This window comes from Phacochoerus africanus, chromosome 13 (genome assembly GCF_016906955.1).
Source record: "Phacochoerus africanus isolate WHEZ1 chromosome 13, ROS_Pafr_v1, whole genome shotgun sequence".
In the NCBI taxonomy this organism is placed as follows: Eukaryota; Metazoa; Chordata; class Mammalia; order Artiodactyla; family Suidae; genus Phacochoerus; species Phacochoerus africanus.
The window spans coordinates 49,493,690-49,503,271 of NC_062556.1; the positions used below are offsets into that span (position 1 = coordinate 49,493,690).

Here is a 9,582-nt window from a genome sequence, read left to right on the forward strand (position 1 = left end):
TCAGAGGAAAAGGAAAATAGCCACCAAAACATCAGCCTGACTGAGGAGGACTGTTCGCACCACATTTCTTTAGTTTAGTCTATTAAAGGCTGAGTTACTGAGAAGGAAGACCCAGGAGAAGAAAGAGTCCCATGATTTCATTTTTTTTTTTTTTTTTTTGGTCAGGTGGCTTCTATTGCATTTTCCCATATGTCACATTAAAAGACATCTTGACCAACCTTCTCCTTGTGCTATTTGCCTGGGCCAATGTGGTACTTCAGTAAGTTTTATTGGAGTCTAGTTGACCTACAAAGTTGTGTTAATTTCAATTAAGAAACAGGCACTAAGAACTGGCTAGGTCGGATAATCCAGGATGCTCTTCCCATCAGAAGATTCTTAATTTATTAATATAAGCAAAGTCCCATGCAGGGCAAGATTAGGATGCAGATGGGCTCCATGTAATCATGTGTCCTTATGAAATGGAGACAGAAGGATGAGAGTCAGAAGCAGGAGATGGAATGGCAGAACAAGAGGTTGGAATGATGCAAGGAAAGTGTCATGAACTAAGGGGTGCAGGCAGCTTCTAGAACCTGAAAATGGTGGAAATGGATTCTTCCCTCCCATCCTCTAAAAGAAACCAACCTTGCCAACACATCGACTTTAGACTCTTGATATCCACAACTGAAAGATAATAAATTACGTTGTTTTAAAGCCGCTAAATTTGTGCTCATTTGTTATAGTGGCAATAGGAAACTAATACAATAGTGAATTATTAGAAGAAAGATAAAATAGATTTCAAAAAAGAAATGAAACTCTACTATGATGGATATGGGATTCTGAGGAAAGAGAAGAATGATGTGAGAAGAGAATGTGAGTAACAATAAGTTGTCACTGAAGAGCAAGGAGTCACGGAATCCTACAGTGAACACCCGCAGATAAAGAACTGAGACAAGGAGCTAAGGACTAGCACAATGTTACACAAGTTGTGGTTGGCAGAAGCCATCTGGCACCTGAATCTGTGTTCTTTTTTTCCTTTAACAGCATCCCCTTAGGCATATGGAAGTTCCCTGGTCATCAATTGCCATCAATTGACTCTGAGCTACAGCTGCTGGCCTACACCACAGCCACAGAAAAGCTGGATCCAAGCTGCGACTGTGACCCACACCATGGCTTGCAGAAACACCAGATCCTTAACCCACTGAGGGAGGCCATGGATTGAACTTGCATCCTCACAGAGACTACGTCAGGCCCTTAACCCACTGAGCCACAATGAGAACTAGCCATGCTGGCTCTGCTCTGGAGGTCTTCTAGAAATGTATGTGGTATGCTAGGTACTCCTGGTTTATCATATATGTGGTTAAGTACTCTAATAGAGGCATACACAGAGTTCCTTTGGAGCAGAGAGAAAGAGAGCAGCTGCCTATGTTTGGGGAGCGAGATGGTAGGAAATTCTTCACAGAGCAGCTTAGGTATTTGCTGGGCCTTTGAAGTTGAATAATACATGATCGGATGCACAAAAGGTGAGGGTATCTCAGGTCATAAGAATGGTATCAGGACAAATTTTAAAGGCCTGAAGTTTATAGAATATTTGGGTACCAGCAAGGATTTCAGTGTGGTTAGAGCTTAGGGTACAGGGGTGGGACGTGGTGGGAGATAAGCCTGGAATAGTTGAAAGTCATTTAAAAAGACACCTTGACCAACCTTCTCCTTGTGCTATTTGCCTGGGCCAATGTGGTACTTCAGTAAGTTTTAATGGAGTCTAGTTGACCTACAAAGTTGTGTTAATTTCAGATGTACAGCAAAGGAAATCAGTTACACATATACATGTATCCATTCCTTTTCAGATTATTTTCCCATCCTATATGGTACTTCACATATGGCTAGTGCCACTGAAGAACTGAAGTTATTTTATTTTATTTTATTTTATTTTAGGGCCACACATGTGATATATGGAAGTTTCCAGGCTAGGGGTCAAATCAGAGCTGCAGATGCTGGCCTACACCACAGCCACAGCAACTCGGGATCTGAGCCAGGTCTGCGACCTACACCACAGCTCACAGCAACGCCAGATCCTTAACCCACTGAACCAGTCCAGGGATCGAACCTGAATCCTCATGGATACTAGTTGGGTTCATTACTGCTGAGCCACAATGGGAACTCCTGAAGAACTGAAGTTTTAAATTTATTTAATTTGATTCATTTAAGTTTAAATAACCATCCGTGGCTACTGGGTGCTGCATTGGAAATCACAACCTTTTGTGAATACAAGGTATGAATTCAAGTTGTGGGACATGGGGAACTTATGATGGGTTTGAGGCTGGGGAGTGACATGATTACATCTATTTGGGGAAAATAATGTTAAGGGATGATGTGCCTTTACTGGGGAGAAAGTTCTGACTTGCTGTGTGTTCTGCCTGTAGTCCACTTGTGAGTAGTTATGAAGCTTAGGGGGCCAGTGCCTTGATTCCCGCAATGCTGTTGCTTTGGTCACGGCTGATTGAGATGGGGTAGGTATCTGAGCGTAACTCCCCTCTCCTGTCTCCCCAGAAACCCACAGATGGCCTAGTGCAAGAGCTGTCCGTAGGAATCCAGTCTGGCTGACCAACTCAAGCAAATCTCTCCCAGAGGACTTAAACTAATACATGCAGAGACTATGATAAATTGGTAGAAAGAAGAAGCAGGAAGAGAATCGGAGGTAGTGGAACTGAAGGAGATTCATAAAGTTGCCATGGAAGGCCCAGAATGTACCAGACAATTAGTGATGTTTTGCAAAGTTAACCATCAGTAAATATTGCTTAACTTCTAAGAAAGGCTGCTGACTCTGTACCTTGTCTTCCTCACAACCCCCTGAATCTTTACACTAAACCTCCTGTGCTCGGAGGCGTAATTCTACCAGGCCTGGAATCAGCCCAGTTATTCTGCTAAAATAAGAAATAAGGAGTTCCCGTCGTGGCGCAGTGGTTAACGAATCCGACTAGGAACCGTGAGGTTGCGGGTTCCATCCCTGCCCTTGCTCAGTGGGTTAAGGATCCGGTGTTGCTGTGAGCTGTGGTGTAGGCTGCAGACGCGGCTTGGATCCAGCACGCCTCTGGTGTAGGCCAGCGGCTACAGCTCCGATTTGACCCCTAGCCTGGGAACCTCCATATGCCGTGGGAGCGGCCCAAGAAATAGCAAAAAGACAAAAAAAAAAAAAAAAGAAGAAGAAGAAAGAAATAAACATGCAGAGCCCTGATCTAAAACACAGTGATTAATAGCATTGCTTTGTAACCCTGTGCCCTAAGAGTTTCAGGATGCTTTGAACCAGCCAGTCAGCATTGTTTACAGATAACAGTGATTCTGATGATTTGTAGCTGGCGAGACCCGGGAAGCCCTAGTCACATAGGAGGAATACGCCGACGTGACCAGCCAGGTATAAGAAATTCCAGCTGGGACTCCATGAGGATGATTCATTCACAGGTCAGTTGTTCTCGATCTGGGAGAGAGTGTATTCTGCTAAGACCCTTCCTTCCAGAGGGAGGACGACTGAGCTCACAAGTAGTTTTTCTGAACCTTTACTGAGAAACGGTGCATCTTTTTCCTGTAATGAACTGTAGATTTCTAAGTATCATCATTTCAGGAACTGTGACTCTTCTCTGTTTAATTGTTAGCGTGCTCCCCTTGACTGAGGTTTCCAGAGCTTATCTCTGATCTTTACAACCTAAAAGAGCCCAACTGACTCAGCAGGGGACATAGTTGAACAAGGAAGAGGCTAGTTAGCAGGTGATGGCAGTAGAGTTCCCCCAAGATGTTGAGGTTCTCACACAAAGCAGGGGTGATGGGAGACAAGTGGAAGGAGGAGGTTGGACTGAATTAGGAGGTAGACTTGACAGTGATGGCCAGTGGCAATTTCATTGGATGAGGATGTGAAGTGGAGAGAGTGAGGGAGGAGGCAATGACAGAAGAGGTTTCAACCTTGGGCAATAAGTTCAGCTATGGTAATTATGATTGGAGCAGTCTCTGTACAATCCAGAGAAACCTTCTCTTCTTCTAAGAGAACAGTGAGTGTTGTAACCTGTGGATGAGTTGAAGAGCCGATGGTAAGAGCCCATATTACAGCCTTTTGTTCAACCTGTCATAGTCTAGTCAGTCCATAGTTCAGCCAGAGCAGAAAAATCTGATAAGAAAATCAGATTTATAACACAGATAAAGCAGATTGTTGGCAAACAGTGAATACCCCTTGTATATACAGGTTTATTGTTGGTGATCATTAGTTCTTCATTCGGTCAACAAATACTGAGTGCTACTGTGAGTCACAACTGTGCTACATGTTTAGAATAAAGCTAAAAATACAGGCCTGGTCTCTGATCACAAGAGATTACTTAAGAGGTAATACTATGAAATATTGGGCAATGAAGGGACTGATGTAAATATTCAAAGTGACCATGAATTGAGGAAAATTGGAAATCCTTTTTTTTCCCATAAGGATATCAGTGAGTATGTTAGAAGCATATTAGATGCTTGATACATTAGTGGAAGATTTTGTACTGGTTAAAATATCCAACTATCACACTATGCTGATCTCTGATACTTCGGTAAAATGATCAAAGCACTTATGCTGCAAATCTCATTCTTGGCTCTGAAGAACTAAGATTGCTGGGCTGCAAAAATGCTGGTTCTGTTGGGTACAGCAATGAAGAGGAAAGGAACAAAACTTTCTGGTGGGGTTTCTCAATATTGGCAGTACTGACGTGAGTTTGGCAGCAAGTCCTTTTCACCCAAGGGCTTCTACCTCTGCTCCACTTTCTCTCATTAACTGGACCAGCCATGCCTCAGATTGCCAGACTCTTAACTATATCCATAATCAGAAATCTGGAAGACGTTAAGAAGACAGTCTAGGAAGTCAGTGTGGATGGTTGGCTTTCTCCCTCTTGACCATCTAATCATTGTGCACTTGAACTTCAAAATTCAGTGTCAATATCGTCCTCCAGGTCCAGGTGGAATTCTTTTGTCTCTCCACTGGTGACTCCATAAGATTGTTCTGTATTAATTTATCCTGCTCTATTATAGCCATTTAATTCAATGACTCTCTCCCAAACATGGTGAATTCCTGGAGACCAATCACCAGGTCTAATTCATTTTTCTGTCCCTAAGCATATTAAGTACTTAATATTCATTAAATGAACAAATGACTAAAGAAGACAAATGAGAATGAGTTACATTGGTAGATCCATGACAGAGGGCAATTTGGTAATATTTATCTACCAAGGTTAAAATATATAAATCCTTGAAGCCAGCAATTACATCTCTGAGAATTTATCTGACAGGTTAATACATAGGTGCCAAATATTTATGGGCAGTTTTATTCATTACAGTATCATTTGTTAGCAGAAGAGACTTAGAAATGATGGAAATGTCTGCTAATAGTGGATTAATAATAGATTATGGAATATCCATGTGATGGAATGACAAGCAGCTGTGAAAAACACAACAGGGCAAGATCTTCAGGATATAGTGTTAAAGGAAAAAACATTCGGAACAGTATAATATGCAAACATTTGTGTAAAAAATGGAGGAAATGCCTAAATCTTACATTTGTTTGAATATGTATAAATGTCTCTGGAAGGACCCAGAAGAAATTAATAACTGCCTTTTTTGAAGGTTGAAGTTGAGAGAGAGAAGGACTTTTCATTGTATTCCTTTTCATATTTTTAATTTCTGAAAAAATGCAAATATATGACTGGTTCAAAATATTGTATAAAGAATTTTTTTAAAAAAGAAAAGTGCATGCAGATGATTACAGCAGTTTTATTCATCATTGCCCAAACTTGGGAGCAACCAAGATGTCCTCTATTAGGTGAATGGCTAAATAAACTGTGGTACCTCCAGATAATGGACCACTATTCAATATTAATAAGAAGTGATGGAAAATAATATTTAAAAAGAATGTATGTATGTGTATGACTGAGTCACTTTGTTGTACAGTAGGAATTGGCACAGCAGTGTAGTAAAATATAGTAAATCAACTTTTTTTAATAATCGAAACAGAAGAAATGAGGCATCAAGCCACAAATAGACATAGAAGAAACTTAGATGCATATTACTAAGTGAAAGAAGCCAATTTGAAAAAGTTATAGACTTCACAAAGTCTATAAACAATAAACGAGGTGGAGAGGGTGTGGAAAAAAGGGAACCCTATTACACCATTGGTGGGAATGTAAATTGGTGCAACCACTGTGGAAAACAGTATGGAGATGCCTCAGAAAACTAAAAATAGAATTACCTTTTGATCCAGCAATGCCACTCCTGGGCATCTATCCAGAGAAAACCATGACTTGAAAAGATACATGTACTCCAATGTTCATTGCAGCACTATATACAATAGCCAAGACATGGAAACAACCTAAATGTCCATCAATAGAGGAGTGGATAAAGAAGAGGTGATACATGTACACAATGGAATATTACTCAGCCATTAAAAGGAAAGAAATAACAGCATTTGTAGTAACATGAATGAACCCAGAAATCTTCATGCTAAGTGAAGTCAGTCAGACAGTGAGATACCAACATCATATGCTATCATTTACATGTGAAATCTAAAAAAAGGACACAATGAACTTCTTTGCAGAACAGATACTAACTCAGACTGAAAAACTTATGGTTTCCAAATGTAAAAGTTATATACTGTATGATTCCAACTATATGATATTTTTTAAAAGGCAAAACCACATAGGTGGTAAAGGGTCAGTGATTTCCAGGGATTCTGGGGAAGGAAGAATGACCAGGTTAAGCACAGAGGATTTTTAGGGCAGTGTATGACACTGTAATGGTACCTGCCCTTATACATTCATCAGAACTCATAAAATGCACAGTACCAAGAGCAATGTGCTAATGTAAATTACGGACTTTGCATGATGAAGATGTGTCAGTATAGGTTTGTTGCGTGTAAATAGGGGAGGCCATGCGTGTCGGGGGGAGGGAGTTTATGGAATTTCTCTGTACCTTTCTCTCAATTTTGCTGTGAACCTAAAACTGTTCTAAAAATAGTCATTTTAAAAGGTAAAAAGACTGACATTCTAGGCACATCCAATTCCCAATTGTGTGGTCTTAGGTTTTGTTTTGTTTTGTTTTTTGCCCCCTGTGATGTCAAAACAGCAGTTCCTATAATTTCTGTAGTTTAGGGTTTTTTTGAGGATCAAATAACACATGAAAAGCACTTAGCAAGGATTGGCACATACTTACACTATTGTTGTTACTTTTGTTATTGTTATTATATCATTGGAATCATTATCAGCCTTGCCTAATCTCTGCTGGTTTCTTTGGGCAAGGGTAGCTGCCTATTTGGAGCATGAGGAAGAGTCAGAAGGCCTCTGGAACTCAGGCTGAGTCCCCCCGATATTGTCTAGAAGGTGCAGGTACAGGAGTCCTGATGAAATAAAACTCATCTCTTCATCATAACCTGTCCAGGCAGTAGAGATTGATCCCATTAGTCTCTCTGCACCAACAAAGACGTGGACCTGAGGGTAAAGTGGGATTTGCCCATAGTGAGTGGTGGGTCTGCCCAGGTGATGGAATCCAGGCTCCTTTGGGGTCTCTGCTGGGCTCTCCATGGGTCTGGATTATGCGAGCACTTCAAAGTATATGAAGCAACCACCAGCTCTTGCAGCACCGGCAGTAATTCATTACTTCTGGCATCTGTCTACTCCCAGCCAAAGAGAAATTGGTTGTGTAATTATCACGCTGATGATCGCTTGCTTTTGTTTCAACATGTACATGACATATATTTTCTCCATCTGGGAAGAGAGTGGGAAGCCCTCTGGCTCTCAACCCATCAAGGTCCCGGTATAACAGATTAGAGATGGTTAAGATGTCCTGTTGGTCTTTTTTGCATTGTCAGCATCGCTTTTCACAACTCTCTGGGGTGAGGCAATATCTTAGTCCATTCCGGATGCTATAATAAAATACCACAGATGGAGCAGCTTATAAACAACAGGAATTTGATTCTCCCAGTTCTGGAGGCTGGGAGTTCTGAGATCAGGGTGCCAGCATGGTTGGCTGAGGCTCCTCTTCCTGGTTTGTACTGTGTCTTACTATGTCTTTATGGTCCTCACAGGGTAGAAGGGGCTAGAGAACTCTAGGTGGGGTGTCTTTTTTATAAGAACAATAATGCCATTCATGAAGGTCAACCCTCATGAGCTAAGCACCTCCCAAAGGCCCTACCTCTCGACACTATTATCTTTGCAGGGTAGGATATCAACATATAAATTGGGGGAGCAGGGAACAAAAACGTTTAGACCATAGCAGAAGGGGAAAGTTTTCTGGGGGGGGGGTTGTGTGTCTTTTGTCTTTTCAGGGCTGCACCCGCAGCATATGGAAGTCCCCAGGCTAGGGGTCCAATCGGAGCTACAGCTGCCAACCTACACCATGGCCACAGCAACGTGGAATCTGAGCCTCGTCTGCGACCTACACCACAGCTCATGGCAACGCTGAATCCTTAACCCACTGGGGCAAGGCCAGGGATGCAACCTGCAACCTTATGGTTCCTAATCAGATTCATTAACCTTTGAGCCACCATGGGAACTCCTAATAGCAATTATTAAATGTATGTATGAGAAGTTCTTAGAACAGTGCCTGGCATATGGACAATGCTATATAATTATTTGCTCTTTTCATTATTATACTCATTTTTGGTCATTTGTTTCATTGGTGGCCACACATAGATAAGGCACAGTCCTTGTGGTGGCCAAAGGGAAAGGAGGAAGGAGTGGGAGGGACTGGGAACCTGGGGTTAATAGATGTAAACTATCGCCTTTGGAATGGATAAGCAATGGGATCCTGCTGTATAGCACTGGGAACCAAATCTAGTTACTTGTGATGGAGCATGATGGAGGATAATATGAGAAAAAGAATGTATGTATGTATGTGTGACTGGGTCACCTTGCTGTACGGTAGAAAATGGACAGAACACTGTAAACCAGCTATAATGGAAAATATAACGATCATCAAAAAAAAAAAAAGTGCAGTCCAATGTTGGGAGGTAGGTTCAGCCAACACTCCCCCCATCAGAGACATGGGGCAGGCATGACTAACCCTTCATGGCTGTCTCTATAAGTTCAAAGCTGCCTTACCTCATCAGATTCCCCCCAGTCGGCCAGCACCAAGCAATCATCGTTGGCACCCATGGTAAAACGTTTGCCACCTCAGCCTGGGAGCTCACATTCTAAAGGGACCTCAAGAACTATGACACAGTGAAACGGGTGTGGTAAAGCCAAGTTATTTGAAGCATCCTCAAAACTTCCCCGTTCAAAGTGTGAGTGAAACTAAGGCCAAACCTATTTGGCCACCTCCACCTCCCCGCATTCTTAATTGACCTCTTCAAATGTCAAGATCCTTAATTTTCAGCAGCCCTTGGCTGAATGTCTACTCAGAAATAAGGAGGCCTGAATTTTGCCCAAGCATTTAGAATTAGTCCTTTTTTGAAGCAAAGATTTGGTTCTAGATAGAAAGATGCTGATGTGGCTTGGGGGATGGGCTCGTGGTATGTAAAATAAAAGAAACTCTCAATTCCATGCAGATATAATTGCTTGGAAGCTCAAAAAGCCTTCAATATACCTTGGGCAATGTACT

General features: G+C 41.8%; 1 long non-coding RNA gene across 1 annotated transcript; it reads left to right on the plus strand.

Moving 5' to 3' along the window:
* Window positions 1-1,210: 1,210 nt before the first annotated feature.
* Window positions 1,211-2,789, plus strand: LOC125113625 (uncharacterized). The gene is made up of 2 exons (XR_007131517.1): window positions 1,211-1,294; window positions 2,527-2,789. It is a non-coding gene; the product is annotated as an uncharacterized LOC125113625 (long non-coding RNA).
* Window positions 2,790-9,582: the final 6,793 nt, after the last annotated feature.